The sequence below is a fragment of the Sorex fumeus genome, unplaced genomic scaffold (genome assembly GCF_029834395.1).
Source record: "Sorex fumeus unplaced genomic scaffold, SorFum_2.1 ptg000046l, whole genome shotgun sequence".
NCBI classification, from domain to species: Eukaryota; Metazoa; Chordata; class Mammalia; order Eulipotyphla; family Soricidae; genus Sorex; species Sorex fumeus.
The window spans coordinates 15,138,427-15,158,700 of NW_026606103.1; positions in this window are offsets into that span (position 1 = coordinate 15,138,427).

The window sequence follows — 20,274 nt, forward strand, 5'->3', positions numbered from 1 at the left end:
TATATCATCATTTGATAGTGAAAGAAGAAGCCTCAGTTTCCCCTTGCCAACAAGAGGTGTGTCCACTGTTTCCCCTCACCAGCAGTTACATTTCCCCCATTGATCTACTCCACCTCATCTGAAAGGCCAAATCTTAAACATTCCTGGAGCTCCCCAGGAACGTATTCTCCTGTCCTAGAATTAGGAGTCACAAGGCTAAGATAAGGAACAATACCTGAGGCAGATGACCCGAAAGATAAACCAGCATGACCACCCTGTAGATTCCCTGCATTCTCTGTTACACAAAGACCTGTTTTTTCTGTAAAATTCTCACAAAAAGAGCCATAGGCCCACACTATGTTCCCTCCCACTTTGGGAATCTCCTATTCCTTTCTCTTCTACTTATCAATAAACTTTTCTAATTTCTAACTCTGACAATCTTTCACGGTCATGGTCCTCCCGTTGTTCATTGATTTGCTCTAGGGGGCCCAGTAACGTCTCCATCATGAGACTTGTTGTTACTGTGTTTGGCATATTGAATATGCCACGGTTAGCTTGCCAGGCTCTGTCGGGCGGGCGAGATACTCTTAGTAGCTTGCCAGGCTCTGGAGAGGGGTGGAGGAATCGAACACCGGTGAGCCATGTTAGCTGTGGGTAAAGCAAACGCCCTACCCACTGTGCTATCACTCCAGCCTGAGAATCTTTAGTATTTAATGTTTTCATTCTTGAAAATATTGAAGAACCTGGATTCGTGAATGAACATAGAAACCCACTGCCGCCACTTCTGCTGCACCTGCAATAATAGTATTTGGGTGTGGGGTCAATTTGACCACGTCCAACAGTGCTCCTATTTTTCTGGCTGTCATGGAACACATGTGGTGCTTTGGATCTGAACTGGATCTGCAGCATGAAGGCAAGCACCCTACCTCCTGCTCTTTATAATTTGGATTTTGGTTCACACCTGGCTTTGCTCAGGGTTTACTCTTGGTGGACTCAGCGACCATATGGGATTCCAGGCATGGATCTCGGGTCCACATGGATCTCAGGTCCGCATGTTCAAGCGAAGATCCCTACCCATTGAACTATTTGTCCAGTCCTGAACCCTGTTGCTTTAGACGATAGTGGCAAAAGTCATTAAAATACATTCTGACTTTAGAATGTAGTGCTGGAGGGGAAATTCGGCCCCCCAACCGCCGCCCCCCAATACAGGCAATTTAATATGAGTGGAAATATGTGACATTTGGGAAATCTCTGGTGGAGGTCTGGATTATCCTGGCTCCGCATTGCCCCCTGGTGGTGGTTGGGGGATCATGTGTTGGGCTTGACAGGATGAGCGCTGTTCCGAGTGCGCAGGCGCAGTGCACTTACCGCACCCTCAGCGCCAAGTCCAGTCCCGCTGCTGGTGCAGGGCTAGCCGGGCTGTGTCGCTCTGACTCCGCTGGCTCCCGTCTGCTTGTGACCGGCCTCCGGTGTCCTCACATCCTGCGGGGGTCTCTGCAAAACCCCAGGCACGCGGGCGGTCGCAAGAGGGGAGCCGAGGGTGCGTCCCTGAGTGAGGAGGCTGTACAGGGTCGAACTCAGGGGTCCCAACGCGGCTCCCTCTGTCCGGCTCCAGCCGCGGATCTCCCGGTGCAGACCCCTGTCGCCCAGTGTAAACTCCAGTCAAGGTGCAGATCCTGGTCACCGTGCAGACGCCGGTTACTGGTGCAGACCCCGCTGCCCGTCCTCAGGCAGGCAGTGAGCAGTGGGTTGCTTCCCAGGCTACCCCGCACCTGGTGGGCGGCCTGCCCTGCTGTCACTCAGGGCTCCAATGTGCTCCCCTGCCCTGGACTCCTCCCTGTGCTCTCCTCTCCTGGGCTCCTCCCTAAGCTCCTTTCCCTGATTGTTGCAACTCCTTTTACCCTGGTGTCTCTAGGAATGATCACAGATTAACAGATGTTCATGGGCTCTCCTGGTGGCTCTCTCTGGCTGTGCAGTGCTCTTGAACCGCCTCCCCACCTGGGATGACCTTTGACTGAGGCCGACAGAGGAGAAAGGAGGGCCAAGCTGGTTGATAATCAGTTGCCTTATTCCATCTCTTGTCTCTCCCAAACTCTATCCACCACTCTCAACCCCCTCTGGCCATGACTCTCTGCCCAATTTTCCCCCAACTCTCTCCAACCTCTCTTTAACACACTCCACAATTCTCTCTCCAACCCTTGCTCGCTAACTCTGTCTCTTGCTCTGCCCACATCTCCAACTCTGCCTCTCTCCGACTCTACCTCTCTTTCTTTTTGCACCAACTCTCTGCAACCACAGTTTTTACCACCTCTTCTCCAACCAAGCCTCCCAAACCGTGCCTCTCCCCACCCCAGGTACAATTAACATGTTTTTCACGCCTTTCTGACCACCTGCAGCCCACCAGGGCAAAACAGCAATTAAGGTGTGTTTCTCCTCTGCTTAGACCAGAAAGTTAATTAACATCTTAATTCAACTTCCTAATAATTGCCATTCTGTATGGACAGAGGAATAAACACAATTAGGCTTGTAGGACAACTCTCCTGAGGACATCTCACCACAGACTCAGACTACAGTGCTCAGGCTGGATCAATCATTCGTAACCCCAGCAGGACCCAAATCTAGTTATAACTTTTGGATCATGACAGAATTTGTCCATGACCATGTTCTTAACTTATAGTTTAGATTAGGCAACTTTGGCCATGCCCGTTTTGATGCCAGGGTAGCTCAGCGCTTGCCCTGGTTCCATCCAGTCCCTCATTGGAGCCCTGATTTGGGGGATCTAGGCAGTAAGGGCAACTGAGGCTTAAGTTGAGAGAGCAGATGTCTAGGAGGTAATATTATCTGGAGTCAATCAACTCCCAAGTTACAAAAGCATGTCTTTTTAACTGTCTTCCTGTGTCCATACAAAAAGCCATTGCTCTGAGGTAGCTAACTATGCAAAGGACATTAAGAGAGAAAAACAATATTTAGAAGTCAGCAGAGTCTGATCAGGAGGCAAAGGTAATTGACAGGTTAAGGGAGCAATCAACAACCCCAAGCTCCCTGTGGCTGGGAAGGAAAGGCAAACCAATGTTCTCCTACAGGAGAGAAATTGGGGACATTGATTGTCGGAAATGTGCACTGATGAAGGGATGGATGTGGAACATTGTATGACTAAAACCAGATCATGAACAGCTTTGTACCTAGATCTAATGGTGATCCAATAAAAAAAAGAATAAAATAATGTGAATTGGATAGGGTAGGGTTCTGTAAAGTAAGTATTGGTTTGACTATGTTTAAAGTTGAAAAGAGAAAATAATACATAGGGCAATTGTTCATCTGAGGACAACAGGAAAGTTTAGGCCAAGTATTTGATATGGGATATTATAACAATGTGAATTAGGACGTGGTTGGGGTTATTAGAGAAAGAGTGTTGGTTCATTTGAGGCTAATTAAGCAGAGCATTTGGTGTGGGTCACTAAAAGAATATGGATTGCATTCAGGTTTGGGTTTGGATTAAAGTTTTGTTTGATAAGGGTTTGACTGCTTTTAAAACTGAAAATGAAGTAAAGTCTAGGGAGATTGTTCGGTTGAGGCTAATAGGTAAGTTTATGCCCAGACTTTAGGTTGGGTATTATAAGAATGTGGCTTTGCTGGTTTTGGTTTACTGTTATTAGTGTTTGGGTTCTGTTAAAGTAAGGATATAGACTGGGTTACTTGTACAAGTACAATGACTGTAGCACTATCCTCCAGTTGTTCATTGCTTGAGAGGGCACAAGTAACATCTCCATTGTGAGACTTGTTACCATTTTGGGAAAATAGAATATGCCATGGGTAGCTTGCCAAGCTCTGTCATGCGGGTAGGATACTCTCAGTAGCTTGCTGGGATCTTTGAGAGGGACGGAGGAATCGAACCTGGGTCAGCCACATGCAAGTCAAACGCCCTATCTACTGTGCTATCACTTCACCCACAAGTACTTGATGAGAGTAAAGTATAGGGAGATTGTTCGCTTAAGGCTAATAGATAAGGTTAGGTCAAGCCTTTGGTTAGGCTTATGACTAGTGTTCTGTTATAGTGAAGGTATAGGTTTGGCTATGTTTAATTTTGAAAATTGAAGTTAATTAGGTGGCAATTATTCAGTTGAGCCTATTAGGTAAGATTAGATTCAAACGTTGGTATGGGTTGTTAAAAGGATTTTCTAAAAGAATTGGACGAAACAGCTTTGATTGTGGAACTTCTCAAAAATTTTCAAAGATATGACAGTAGAGAAACAAAAACTTGCCACTATGTCTTGGAGTTTCTGGAGAGATGGTAGAGCAGTAAGACTGATCTGGGTTCAGTCACCCGAACCCCATCTGGTCTCACCAGGAGTAAGCCCTGAACATCAACCAGTGTGGCCCCTCCAAAATGAAAGAGCAAAAGCAAAATATGTCTTGGACTGAAGGTGAATTTCATGGCAGGGATTCTGAAGATAGAATGTAGTTTACAGTTGAAGGGATATTTTCCTCACTAGATCAATTAATTCTGTTCACACTTCTTTCATTGTGATCATCTTCAGCATGAAATAGCCAGATCTGAGTTAGCCCCTTAATTTATATCTGACAATGGAGGATAAAAACATGTATAAAAAAGGAACATTAAACCCCCTCAGCAAAACCCCTTTGGATACATACTGTTAAATAAGCATAGATCACCTGACTGTAATCAATGCAGAATTACTGGTGTGGATAAGATACCTTGAAACTAGGATTTTTATGGACGCCCTCTTCCTGAGTCTCTAGCCCTGCGACGTCTCCTGTCCTGTGTGCACACAGATCTCTCTTCGAGAGTCAACAGTCATTAGGATGCTGTCTGGAGTATAAAACAGCAGAAGGAACTGTTTATTTTAAATACTTAAGTGGGGGCCTGAAGAAATAGTATAGCACGTAGGGCACTTACCGTTCACATGGTGAACCCAGGCTCCACTTCAGGTATCCTATGTGGCTCCCTGAGCACTGTCAGGAGTGATCTCTGAGCCAGGACTAAGCTCTGAGCACAACTGAGTGTGACTCCAAAAGAAAACAAACAGAAAGAAATTTCCACTTGTGTGAGAAGTTGAAACTGCACTCAAGACAAGGCTTTCATTCTTGGTGGGTCCTGGCTTGAGCCACTTCTTCTGGGGTCTCCTGAGAAACTGTGCTCTAAATGAGGCAGGTGATGGGGCTGCTTCCAGGGGGAAGTTCCCTCACAGCCCTGAGTAGGCATGCTCCAGCAGGCTGAATCATCAGTGTTTAAAGGTGTGTGCTTGGGGAGGAAGGGCTCTCTGCAAGGAGGCAGCAAAGACCTTCTGAGGAAATAAAGAATCCTAATATAATCATGTATGAAAAAACATCAACGGCTAAGACCCAGAGACTATAAAAACCCAGCTCCCGGAAGCACGCGGCCACTAATCTTATTAACTCATTCTTACCTGGGAGAACCGGGCAGGCTACTGAGGGTGTCCTGCTCGCATGGTAGAGTCTGGCAAACTTCCCGTGTCCTACTCAATATGCCAAATACCAGAAAAAAAGTGATAGGTCTCATTCTCCTACCCCTGAAAGAGCATTGAATATGGATGGCTCTTTTAAAATCTCAGGGCTAGAAAGGAGACATTACTGGTGCCTGCTCGAGGCAATCGACGAACAACAGGCTGATCATGATCGTGATAATGATGGTCCTGGTAGCTGTAGAACCCGTGTCTGAAAGCCATTCTTTATTTTCAGTGACAAGATATTTGAAACCCAGGATATTATAGATTCTCAGGGAATTAGACTACAACATAGTTTTTCAAAACTACTTACAACTCTAATAATTGAGAAACAGTAGGAAAACAAATCTTCAGTGTTAAACATTTTAATTATTTGCACTTATTACTATTAATGAGGGCTGGAGCGATAGCACAGCGTGTACGGTGTTTGCCTTGAATGCGGGCGACCCAGCTTCGATTCCTCTGCCCCTCTAGGAGAGCCTGGCAAGCTACCGAGAGTATCTCGCCCGCACGGCATAGCCTGGCAAGCTGCCCGTGATGTATTCAATATGCCAAAAACAGTAACAACAAGCCTCACAATTTGTTGTGAGACATTACTAGTGCCGCTTGAGCAAATCGATGAACAACAGGAGGACAGTGCTATGGTGCTACTATTTAAGAAAAGTTAAGCATAAAATGTGTTTCCTAAAATATTTAGTGAATTTAAATTTATATAAAATTACATTGTAGAGAGGGAAGGGACAGACTAGACATGACAAAAATCAGTGGCAGAGGTGTTTGGACACATTAGTGGAGATGGAAGTGAATAACATATACCCCCAAAGCAGAAATATTAAAACAATTTGAGCTCAGTTGAGACACACCAAGAAGTGCTTGGGCTCCTCTTGGCTCTGTACTGAGGAGTCACTCTTGAATGCTCCAGTGAACGTACACTGTGCCGGGGACCAAGCCTGTGAGTTTACCCTACACTGCTGCTAAACCCTGGGAGACATCTGGGGCCTCCTGGGGCCTTATTGCCTCAGAAGGTGCCTGTCTGCTGCCCCATACAGGACTGCCCCTCTGTGGGTGCTGCGCCTGGGCAGAGGCCCGGGGCACCTCGGCTATGTTCCCCAGGAAGGCTATGTTGACTGCTGGGCCTGCAAGAGCACAGGACACAACCTGGCAGTGGTGCGGGGCTGGGCGTGTGTCTGGAAGCACATGGCCTTTGCGCCCCTCAGTATGCATGTGCAACCACTGGACTGGTTCCTCTCTTGGGGTTGGGGAGACTACCCATATGATGCTCAGATGATCTGGGGGCGCCATGAGCAATTCTTTATATTTCTAAAACATTTGGTACCATGATTTCTAATGCTCTTGCGATAGGGTTCCATGGACAAAGTGTCCCTCTAGCACACCAGCAACAGAGTGCCCACTGCCCTCTGCTATAGTGATAGGGGCCCATAGACACAGAGTCCTACACACCAGCACCAGACCACACACTGCCCACTGCTCACTGTCCACTGCTACAGAGATAGGGGACCATGGACACAGTGTCCTACACACCAGACCAGAGCGCCTGTCTGTCTGTCTGTCTGTCTGTCTGTCTGTCTGTCTGTCTGTCTCCCCCCACCCCATCTCATTTCCCTTTTAGGCAGTATGGTTAGCAATACTGTTACTGAAAGGGTATCATGCGTATCCCTTTACCTCCTTTCAGCACTGCTCACTGCTACAGTGGTAGATGTCCATGGACACAGTGTCCCTCCACCACACCAGCACCAGAGGGCCCACTGCCCACCCCAGCCATGGCTCCAGTCCCCTCTCCCCAGCCAGTTCCTCTCCCCCAGATTCTCTTCCCCTGCCACTCAGGAAACTCCACTCTGTAAGTCAGTTCTTAGTTTTTATAGTGTCTGGCATTTATTATTTCCTTATTATGTCTCTTTATATGCCACATATGAGGGATAGATCTATGCACACCTATGTAAACTTCATCAGTGGCAAGATGACAGCTGTCGAGGAACTGAACTCAGGGTGATGAGGGCAGAATGGAGACACAACTGGGTGTGGGGATTGAAGAAACAAAGGGTGAGGAGGAGGAGACCTAAAAAAGGTAGACAGAGGGAAGGCAGTAGCAGACCAGACACTGTTCCTGCGCATCGGTTCTTGGCAAGGAAAGCGTGTTTTGAAGACTGAGGTGGAGAGCCTTTGATCACCCAGAACAGACCACAGCAGTGGGGCACTGTGGAGGCGTGGAGAGATAAAGATGCAGGGGCGAGGGGAGCAGAGATGAGGACATGAACATCAGTGGCTGCCATCCCACTGCTCTGTGTTCTCCAGAAGAGGCAGCAAGCTCTCCAGATGAAAGGGAGAGGAGGAAGTGGATGTGCCTCTTTTCTAAATGGAATCACCATGAGATACAGTTACAAACTTTCATATTTGAGTTTCAGTCATACAATGATCGAACACCGATTCCTCCAGCAGTGCACATTTTCCACCACCAATGTCCCCATTATTCCTCGAGCCTAGCCTCTCCCTTCCTCTTTGGCAGACAATTTCCCCCATACTCTCTCTCTCTCTAGTTCTGGGCATTATGGTTTAAAATATAAATACTGAGAGGCTATCACATTCGGTCCTTTATCTACTTTCAGCATCCCGGACGACCTCTCCAACCATCATTGACCTACTGATCTCTTCTCTATTCCAATTGCCTTCTCCCCCATCTCACAAGGCAGGTTTCCAACTGTGGAGCAATCCTTCCTGGCCCTTGTGTCTACTCTCCTTGGGTGTCAGTCTTGACGGAGCACAGAACCTGAATAAGATGGTGCAAACAATGTGACAATGTAAGCATCCCCATCCCTGCAACAAGGAACACATACTTATCATGGCAAAGGGACTCCATGATGGAATTGAGGACCGGGAAATTGGAGATGTTCCTGGATCATGTCAGTGGGACCTATATCATCACAGGGTCCTTCAGCTGAAGGAGGCAGGAGACTTAGGTGAGCAAACAGATGCGGTGACAGAGAAAGACTCAGATTTGTTCCCTGAGTATGCCAGAAGGGGTACTGGGCCAGGAATGGTGGCAGCATCTGGAAGCTGGAATAGCCAAAGCGACCATGTGCCATACACCATCTAAAGGAATCAGAGGCTGCACCTCGATTTCAAACTTTCACTTCCAGCGACATCATAATGCATTTCCAGGGGCTGGAGAAATAGTATAGTGGATAGGGCATTAGCCTGGCATGTTGCCAATCCAGATTTTATTCCCACATCCCATATGGTCCCCGGAACACTGCCAGGAGTAATTCCTGAGTGCATGAGCCAGGAGTAACCCCTGTTCATCGCTGGGTGTGACCCAAAAATCATAACACAGTTCCACTATGTTATTCACCTACTTTGAGGTGAGCTGTCACAGCTTCCCTGGTGCCTGAGAGCTGGGCTAATCTTGGAGAGTGGGAATGTGCCAATCATCCTTTTCCCTAAAAATCCCACCAGGAGTCCTTGTAGCCTCCAACTCACTACCAGTCTCAGGCACTCAAAGGACAGAGGAGGTTTTCGGCATTTCAGTTACCCCCACCTCACTCTCCCACTCTCTAGCATTCCTAAAGAACAAGATTTCTCAGCCCAGATGAGCCTCAGCACTACCTCAGCCCCCTACCCACCAGCAAGAAAAGCCTCCTACTGTTTCCCTATGCTTCCTAACTTATCTTATTTTGTTCATCTCTCTCCCATAAATAAATACCCAACCCTGTTATTAAACACAAAAAATGTCAAATTTCCCCCACCAATGCATGCAACACAGAGAGCAGAACCAATCACCAGCACAACTCCCCTTTCAGGATCCATTCATTCTCCATGAGTCAGTTTTCTCCCGACCTTCCAGATCAGCACTCACCCTTCCGTTGGCCTCTCTCTCCTTGTGTACATTCACTCACACACCTTCCTATCCCTTGGTTATCCATTCACCTTTGTCCATCTATCCATCCATTCTCCCATCATTCTCATAGAAATCCCCGATCAGTCAATGACAGACCCACCATCTTCCCTGTTACCCTCCCACCTGGCTTCCAGTACTCATCTGCCATCTCATTAATACCTTTAGCCAACAAAAATACAGGAGAATATATTTAGTTCAGAGATAAAAAGGTAAGTAAAAGAAAAAGAATTATTTTAGAGCTAAACCTAGAAAATAATGTGAAGAAAATTCAGTAGGGAGATGAAATTATAGGGAGAATTTATTTAGCTGATACCAAAATTCAAGCCCCTCAGGAAAGGAGGAAAATGATAAACTCAAAGGAAAAATGCACTATTTCATGAATAAACAACAACTCAGGAACTTCGTAGACTCAAAACCAATCTTAAAAGAAGGACTAAAGGGGCTACTGTAAGACAAGACAAATCCCTACAAGCACAACAAACCTCTACAGAAAGATGGCAAAAAACCCATACAATAATCTCTCTCAACGTCAATTAAGAGACACAGAGTGGCAAAATGAATTAAAAACCTGAACCAAACATTCTGCTACCTACAGGAAACATATCTGAACAGCCAGAGCAAACACAGACTCAAAGTCAAAAGATAGAAAATAATCCTTCAAGCAAACAACTCCCTCAAAGAATCCATGGTGGCCATACTAATATCCAACAACAAAGATTTTAGGCTGAAAAAGATTATAGGGGACAACAAAGGGCATTTTTTTAATAATCAAGGAATATGTGCAGCAGGAAGAAAATCATGCTCCTAAACATATACGCATCAAATGAGGGACCACCAAAACACTTAAAACAACTTCTAAGAAACTTTAAGGAGGATATTGGTAGCAAAACAATAGTAGTTAGAGAATTCAACACCATCTTATCACCTCTGGGTAGATCAACAAGATTAAAACTCAGAAGGAAGACATGGAAGAATGCCTTTGGAGGAAGAATGGCTTTGAAGAATGGCTTTGAAGGAAGAAATGGAAGAGAGAGAAAGCTAATAGATGTATACAGGCCTTTCCATCCCCCAAAATGTGAATACACATTCTTTTGTGCAAATGCACATGGAACATTTTTCAAGATAGACTATGTGCTGGGTCCCAAAAGATACCTCAATAGAATCAGGAAGATAGAAATTGTATCCACTAACTTTTCAGACTGATGCATTGATGTCTTACAGAAAACCCTCATAAAGTTGTGTGGACACTAAATCATATAGAGCATGGGGCTGGGAGAACTGTCTGGAGATATTGCCTGGACATAAGGATCTTGGGTCAGAGAGATTGTTGGGTCAAAGTGCTGAGCATATGTTCTGCATGCAGGAGTAAAGGTCACTATCCGACACTGCAGGTCCCCTTAAAGCTAAAGGAGTGACACCCTCACCCCCAGAGTCAGAAATTTCCCTGAATACCTCTTGGTGTGGCCCAAACACACAGAGAAACACATACAGAGAAATGTTGTCTATAAAATCATAAAACACACAGAAGAAAAGTTAGGGGTTATATTCTGGGATTTCAACATTAGGGATATGTTCAGACACATCTCCAATGGGGAGGGAAAAGCAATCAAGAATACATGAATGGTGCGAGTTTCCAAATAAAGGAGTGGGCACACAAGTGGGACTCAAGTGTTTGGTGGCCGAGAGCCACCTTTCAGGCTAGATGACAGCAAGAGATGGACAAAGGATTGCGGGAACAGGGGAACTGGGCCCCAGACTTGTCAGTAGCCAGTTTATTTCTCTCTCCTCCCCAATGTAGTCTCATCTCTCTCCGTACTGCACAACCATCGTTGTACTTTTGCTCATAGTCCCAGTCTATCATACTTCCATCATCCTAGTTTCCTCATAGATCTCAAAGTCCTCTACTTCCAGTCATCGTTCTTGGATTCCTTGTCATCCTCCTAGTCCCCTCTTTCCCCTTACAGTATAAACTAAGTTAAGTAAAAGCCCTCCCGTTGATCATCAATTTGCTCGAGCGGGCCCAGTAACGTCTCCATTGGAGACTTTGTTGTTACTGTGTTAGGCATATCGAATACTCTCGGTAGTTTGCCGGGCTCTCCGAGAAGGACAGAGGGAATCGAACTCGGGTCGGCCATGTTGGCCGCTTGTGAGGCGAACGCCCGAGCCTCTGTGCTATCGCTCCAGCCACTCACTCACTAAATGACTAATCCATTATTGTGAATAACTTTATGAAAATAAAATTTAAAAAATTATTTTGCATACCAAAAACAAAAAACCCATTCCTGACAGGAACTACCTGTGATTTTGAACTCTCTCCAAATAGGCAAAAAGTAACAGAGCACCAAAGGCAATATAGATGCTAAACTATCAGGGATAAAGAAAACTTTAGGTTCAGGACACCATGCTCAGTTCCAGAAGTCGAGACGGGACAGACAAGGAAAGATTAAGGACCTTACTGTTTGTCTTAGTGTAAAGAAAACACCAAGAGAGGACAAATGTTCTCTGGATAACACAAATCGTTGCATCCCTAATACAGTTATCAGAATCTTCGTGCTTGGGTTGCATTACACAGTGCATAAAATCTCTACTCCACAATCCCAAATTTGGGGTTCTCTGCCAGCAGTGAGAGGGTTTTTCCCAGGCTTGCGTTCTCAATAAAATTCTTTGAGAACCTCACTTGAAGTCTGCGTATCTGCTGTTAGCTAGCACAAGGGAGTAGAAAGAAGCTCATTGTTCATCAACCATTGAAGGAATTGCCAGATGTAGCCCTTCTGCACATGGAATATGATTCTGTAGTTAACGTTTGAACTGTGGACATGAGCTGATGTAGGTGGACCAGGAAGAGCTGTTCTCAGTGAAAGAGGCCACAGAACGCTAGATGGCCAGAGTGTGGGAATCTAGAGGGAGAAAGGAATATGGGGTTCAAGACTCAAGGATCAATGGGAAGAGAAAGGGTGATGGCTGAGTGGAGGAGGTTATGGACACCTTCTGAGGATACGAGCTCTATTTTAAAGTGTGGTGAAATTGTTTTAAAAGGTATTTTGGAGCTGAAGAAGCAGTACAGATGATGGGGCAGTTGCTTTGAACATGGCCAACCTGGATTTGATTCCTGGCACTCCATATGGTCCCCTGAGCCCAGAAAGGAGTACTTCCTGGGCAGAGCCAGAGTAAGCTCCAGGAACCATTTTGTGTGACACTAAAACAAATCAAATTGAATGTTGAGAACTGGGAAAATTGTATACACATTAAGGTGCTTGTGTTGCATGTGCACAGCCCTCGTTCTACTGATGTCTAGCACCACGTTGTCCCCTGAACTAAACCAGGAGTGAGTCCTAGGACAAGGAGCTCTGTAGAGCAGTCACTGTTGGGTGTGACCCACGAACTCAGGGAAGAAATAGAAAGAGTCTGTCTCCCACATCTGTGAGAGCTCCTTTGTGTTGCTCTCTCCCATGCTGTGATTTTTCCCAGCATGATGCCCTCAATCTTTGATGTGCTTTTTGATGCATTCCAAGGAAAAGGCAGGAAACATGAGCCACGCCTATGTCCACAGAATTGGGTGGGTCTGGTGAAACTGAGCACATCTCCCAATGGGTGGGGAGGACTCCTCCCTGCTACAGGGATCACAATGTCTCACAGGACCCAACCCCTGTAACGCCCTTACCTGTTTTCATCTCAGGATTGTCCAAGGAGCATGAGTGACAGGAGATACCAAGAGTGTTTTCAATGAAATGAAATTTATTAACTATTTACACAATGACACAAAGGGGCGGCTCCAGCACAACCCCACCACTGGGCCCGCCAAACAATACACAAAAGTCCTAGCTGGATGAAGATCAGGTGGAAGACAAGTCTACTAGGGGCAGCCAGGCCCAGGAGGGAGCCCCCTGGTGTCCTACTGGATGCTGTACCCAACCTGTACTGGACTCCTCTGGGCTACAGCAGGCTGGAACCTTCTCTTTGGGGGCAGGGAAGGGCCCACCAGCTCCACAGTCAAGGCTGAGCCCCCAGACACCATGGGGTGCTCCCCAGGGAAGGGGGTCTTCTCAGTAGTGCCCAGTCCTGCGCTCCCACACAGAGGACGCTTCCTGGAAGGGGCAGCAGCAGGGGCAGCAGGATTGCAGGCCCTTCTTTGAGTGGGTTGGGTCTGAGAAGCCCCCCAGACCCTCGGGCAGAGGGGGCCAGTGTCTGAGCCAGGGTTCATGGGGAAGCCCCAGGGCAGAAGGCTGTGTTGAGAGGCCTGGAGGAAGGCCAGGCTGGGCAGCTCCTCCTCCTCCTCACTGGAGCCCTCTGCTGCCCCATGTGGCCCCTGGCCAGGAGGGGCCTCTCCCAGCATGAGGGAGACCCTGCTGTCCAGAGTAGGGGCAGCAAGGCCGGGACAGGGGGCCTGTTCTGCCTGAAGAGATGGGGATTCCAGGCTCCCCAAAGAGAGGACAGAGGCTCGAGGTGCCATCCCAGTGGCCTCAGCCTGCACAGGACTTGAGGTGTGTCCAAAGTCAGTCTCAGGGGGGCAGGATTCAGCCCTGGCCCCTGTCTTATGGCCCCAGGTAGGGGTTGGGTTGCAGTGACCTGCTGCACTCTCAGATGGACTTGAGTCCTTTGGAGTCAGCTGGTGTTGGGGACAAGCCTTCTGGACCTCCTTGTCCGGCACAGTCCGTAGACGCTTTTCCACAATCTGAAGGGAGGAAGGACAGTGTGGGAATGTGGGGGTGCAGGGTGGGACAGAGAGTGACCGCGACTCCTCCCAGAGTAGAAAACCCAGATCTCTGTCCCACTAAGGGCCCTCACCCCAGCCAACCCTTCTCTCAACCCATATTCATGTCCTCATCTTCCCTGAGGACTCAGAGGGAGGCCCCTGCCCATGGCCTGGGCAGGGAGGGCACCAAGTGACTAGGCCCCAGTGCTGGGCGCCCCTCCCTGACTCATGACCCACCTGCTGCTCGAAGTGCCCTGGGACCTGTCCCCTGTGTCCCCAGCAGGTTCTCTTTTCCAGCAATCACATGCAAAATGCCTCCTGTTTGCCGTGAGCCGCTAACCATTGCCTTACAGGAAACCCTCACATTATTCCCCTGGGTCCTGCATGGACCCCAGAGACCTATGTGCCTCACCTGTGTGGGCGTGAGTCCTTCCTCCTCCTCGAGCTCCTCAGCCAGGTCCAGGAGATCCAGCTGGGATTCTGGGGAGAGCAGGTGCGTCAGGAAGCTGGGGTGAATGACTGCCTCTACCTGGGAGGGGGAAGCGGGTGTGAGGGTTCTCGTAAGGACTAGGAAGGAATTAAGATGCAAACACACCCGTTCTCAGCACAGTGCAGGGTCTTGGACTGTTGCATAAAGTCTCTGTCATGTACACACATGACACAAATTCACACACTCTTCCACCTCTAGGCACATGTACATGTATCCCAACGATTCTGCGCAGAGCCCACACAGTGCACACAGATGGAGACACACAGAGATGTTTACACATCGACCAAACCCAGAAATTCACAAACTAGGGCCATGTTTGTACACAGGGAGACACATATGCACACATGCACACAAACACAAGTAGAAATATGTCACTACCAAGCCCTGGACAGAAGCAAGCCTGCGCCCTCCCCACCCTACAGCAGCGCCCAAAGCCCACCTTGGTGACAAAGGCCTCCTGGGAGCACAGCTCATACACATAGCTCAGGAGCCCCACGTCAGGGCAGGTCCCGGTTTCCTCCTGCTGCTCCTTCCTGCCTGCTGCCCTTAGGCCAAGCGGCGCCCTGCAGACTGTGTCGGGAGCCTTAAGCAGCTCGTCCATGATATCCATGTTCTCCTGCACGGTCTCAGGGGGGATCTCCTTGGGGGCCTTGGTTTGGGGGGCCCGCTGTGGTTTGTGCGTCTTGGGGCAGGCTGCCCGAGCCCGGGGTCTGGATTTCTTAGGGACACAGGCTGAGGAGGAAGAAGGAGAGAGGGACATGAGGGGACCCCGCGTCCATTGCCCGCAGACACACAGCACTGAGCACAGAAATGGGGACGGATACCTGTGGGCTGGATCAGGTCAGGTGTGTGTCTACATCTGTGTGTACTAGAATCCCATAACTGCGTGAAGGATGAGGGGGCCCTCAAAAGGAATAGGGGTCAACCGTGTCTCCAGGTTCTCCAACCCACTTCAAAGGTGAGTCTGACACCCTCAGGCAACGTGCTGTGTTCAGGGAGAGGGAGAAACCCAGGAACAGGGGGCCACTGAGCATAGACCTGGGTGTCCCCAGGAGAGTGAAGGCTCCCTGGCAGGGCAGGAACCCTAGCACCTTCCTGGGCCTATGAAAATTATCTGGGGAACAGGGTCGGTACCTGGCTGCTGGCCTAGCGGTGGGCCTGGAGCCCCCTGAGGCTCAGGCATGGGTGGGGCAGTGGTTGGCAGGCCCTGTACTCCGTTCATCCACTGCAGCTTCTGCGCTTCCATCTCTTCCTCAGCCTCAAACTCCATGAACCTGGTATGGGGAGCACAGACCCCATTGAGTTGGGCTGGCCTGGACCACACTGGATGAGGTAGGGACAGGAAACACTCATGGCCAAGCCCTCAGGAGGGTGGAGAATAGGTGGGCACAGACCCCAGTGCCCCCAGTGATTCCCCACATCAGCCTTTTGAGGTCACAGAAAATAAGGGACTGTGACCCTCAGACTGTGGTCAGGAGTCCCAGATTGGTGTGGGGAGAAGTGTCCTGGCCCCAGGAGGGACAATCTTCCGCAGGGGAAGGGCCTCACGGGGATGCCAAGGACCCCTTGGCCATCTGGGAGCAGCCCCAGAAGGCCGGTCCCGCAGCCAGCCCCAACCCCCACTCTCTGCCCAGGACTGACTTACTTGGCAGCCATGTTGTAGTAGATCATGCGGTCAAAATTGCTCGTGCCCTCCCATTCCCGCAGGGCCCGGCGCAGGCCTTCCTCCAGGCTCATGGTGGGCTTCAGGCGGGCCAGGGTGCGCAGCACCGGGCTGCAAGGACAAGCTCGGTCAGGGTCTGTATCTGCCAGGAGCCCCCGCTGCCCTACACCCATGCCTAGACCCCCGATGGCGGCCTGGTCTCCCCGCGCAGAGTTGACTCTGCCTCCCACACCGCAGCTCAGTGGCCATGCTGGTGTGATCCCTCAGCTCTGGGGATAGGTCATGAGATTCCAAGGCCGAGCAGTCATGGCCTGTCTGAACCCTGTTGCATCTGTGATGTGTCTGGTCTTAGGAACAGAATGTCTGTCCTACAGACCACAGGTCGGGACCAACCCTGATGAAGGGACTGAGTTGAAGCTTTAGGGCATGACTGGTCACTATGGGATTTGAGCCGAAACCCCGGGATGGCATTCCTGAGGTCATGCTGTCATGGACCCTACACTGGGGGTCACCCCAGTCCCTTCCTGTGAAGCTCCCATTAAGTCTAGGACACCCGAGGGACTTACATGAGGAAGCAGGAAACGGCCTCAGTGTCCGGAGTCTGAGCAAGGTACCTCCGGGTCAGGGCCTTGAAGCGCTGCCAGCGCCGAAAGTTCTCATAGACACTACTGGGGCTGCTGGAGGTTTCAGGTGATGCCTGGTTCCGGGTGGTGGCAGGACCACTCTCCCCACAAACCCACTGGGACAGTGGTCCACCACTGGATGGGAGGATGATGGGAATCACCTTGGCCACTGGCAGTGGAGCCTGAAGACGATAGTCTCCTGTCCCAGCCTGGGTGACAGTAGTAGCTGGGGTAGGCAATACGGTCTCCGTCACAGATGACACCAGGTAGATGGGTGCAGGATGCCCATTCACAGCAGATGGAACTTCTGGTCCCCCCCAGTTGAGTGAAGCTTGTGTCAGGGTGACAGGCTGGTTCTGGGCTGATTCCACAAGCCCCACCTCAGGGCGGACCTGCATGATGACCTTGCAAGGTTCAGGAACTCGGGGACCATGGCTGGCCCCTCCTGCCACCACAGGCATCATGGGGAAAGGTGACAGCACCAGGGGGTTGCCAGGAGCGATGGCCGAGGTCACCAGAGGGGGCATCTGGATCGGCTCCCAGGGTGGTGGCTGGGGGAGCCCTGGATTGAGAAAGGGCAAGACCCGGAATGCAAAGCCGGAGACCCCAAGGTTCATGGTCATCTCTGGGAGCAGCACAGGAGACACTGTGGAGAGGAGGGAGGGGAGTAAGAGGGAGACGGTGTAGGGGGGAGCAAGGCCTCACTGGCCCAACCATCTCTAGATCAGGGCCTTTGAAAGGAATGAGGTGGTGTGCCCTGTCTCAGCCCTGAATCCCAGGCAAAGGCCATCCCTCCCCTCCAGCTGGGTTATGCTTCGTGGAGATCCTAAGGCTAGGGTTCTTGTGTTCTGGGAGAGTTCCATCAGGGATGGCAGCAGGTGTGAAAATGGCCAGAGATTTCACCAGTCAGACACTTGGGGATGTTTCCAGAGTTCTGGAGCTGCTGATCATGTTAGATTGAAAATTGTTAACAACTTCTAAATAATCTAAGACTTTATCCCAGAGGCAGATACAGGATAATAAACATCAGGCATAAACCAGGTGCCAGGAAAGAAAATTATCTGCAACCATCATTACACAGGAGGAATTCACGCAGAGACTCGCCCTAGAGACGTCCCAGAGCCTGTGCGCATCATGCTCAGGACAGAGGCCCTGATGTCTCCAACTGCTCTGACGATGCTCTTTCTGCCTCAGTACACTCACCTCTCCGCAAGGAACAGACCTTCACAGACTTTTCTCAGGAAAAGCCCACATACCACACACACACACACACACACACACACACACACACACACACACACACAGAAACACACACTCATTCTCACAAAATCAAACATAGACTCACACATCCATTTATCCCTTGTCTGTGAAGGAAGTATGCAATTCTCAATCAATCTTCACTTCAGAGCTGAAATGCTTGCTGGGGCGGCACCATGAGATGCCAGACCATGGAAGAACAAACTTCACCAAAAGGAGAACAATCCAGAACAACTCAGGAAGCTGAGTCGTAACTACACTGAAGTCACCTGTCTTCCAACCTGCTGACCCAAGACAGCTGCTGGGCTCAGCCAGCAGAGAGTTTAAGTCTGCAGAAGTGTCAGGCTCTGACTGTGGCAGTTAGTCACTTGCAGCCCAGCTCTGGGGAGGACGCATCATGGCAGAAGTACACACAGACAGCCTCACTCAACAAGGTTCAGGCTGGACCATCTGGGCTGAGCTGTCCACATCAGGTTGAGCTCAGCCCAAGTCTAATTACTTCTAAACTTATTCTAGAGCACAGGAGGGGACATGGACTCAGCATGCCTGGGTCTTCCCTGTGCCTCCACAAAACAGTCCCTCCAGACACATGACAAATGGCCTTGTTCCCCCATACACCAGCGGGACACTCACATATAAAGCAGCCATATGCCTGCTGCCTCCCTCTGTCCATACCAATGACTTTCCCCCAGTTAATTTGACACACCTCCAAGGATGCCCTCCCAGACCCCTCAGGTTCTCCTGGGCTCCCTTTGCTGTACAGGTGAGCTATCTATGGAGCCCAGGTCTTTCTCCTCTTTCACCCACTCAAAACGTAGTGTTCCCAGTCAGGGTGACTATGAACCCAAACGATTTCAGAGTGGCAGAGACTTTCTCACATACACAGACACCCTCACAGGCTTACCTCCTCCTGACGCCATCGCCATTGATGAGGCCAGAGGTCACTGCAGTTTATCAGCCTTCACAACGGCAAAAATCAGGACCAGGATCAGAGAGTGAACTGCTCACGCAGACGCTCAGGATCCCAGTGGGTGAGGGTGAAGTTTGAATTCAAACCTCAGAATCTTGGGCCCAAGACATTCTGCAGTGGGGGAGGGGAGGGCCAGGAGGGCCTGGCTGGGGAAACATTCCATGAAGGGCTCTGATTGGACGGCCAGAACCAGAACTTTCCTTCAAACCGCTCAGAGGCAGAGCAGCTCACATGGCCTCTTCCAGCCACTTAGACAAAGTTTCCCGATTCTCAGCACACAGGTTGGCTTGGTCTTTGCTGTATCTCAATAATTTATCCACCAGTCTAGTTGTGTGCCCCTCAAATCTCTCTCCTTCCCCTCTTCCTGTTGACCTCCTTCAACAGAGTCTACGATTTCTTTGCAATATTCAGTCATTTGTGACTTGTGAACCCATGGAGGTCAAAAATTAAAAGGAGTTTTCCCAAGCAAATGCAGTGGGTTTTGCTTTTTTGTTTCTTTGTTTTGCTGATCCTTCATTAGGGTCCAATCCCTAGGACTGAAAGTAATGTAGATTTGTCTAACATGTTTGACTAGCTTTTTCAAAGTTTCTTTCTCCTGGAAGCTCTTATCCTTCCTGGAATAGCCATGAAGTTTCATGTTAAAACAGCTACGAAGCTCAAACTTACTTCTTTGCATTTGCAATACATTTTATGTATGATTTGCCTCCTAAATATAATGTTGAATTGAGGAATATCTTTAGTGGTTCAAAGCTAAGTTTTGCCAAAGGCTCAATGATGTGTTTTTAATGCATGGCTGGGTGTTCCCTTCAACTTCGCCTTGTAATACAATGCTCTCTCCCACACTAAACTGGTTTTCTGTTGTTAACATATTTCTAGACATGTACTATGAACTGAAACCCCTAAGGATCTCATTTTTATGAACTCATAACTGATTAAAAGTACATGTACGTTCTACTAGCTGGCATGTGTATTGATTTCTTTATATTGGTCAAACGGCTTCTCTCTTGTTCAGGAGACTCCATCCACACAGCATGAACTTCTGCAGTCCCTAACTGAATCCTTGTTATGCCTGAAAAGCCACCAATCTCGTGCATGACTGGCCGACATTTGCACCACTGCAGCCTGTAGGTGCGCGCGCATTGGGACTGTCCTGGCTCAGTTCTAAGCAGTTAGAGGTAACGGACACGCACGCGCACCTGC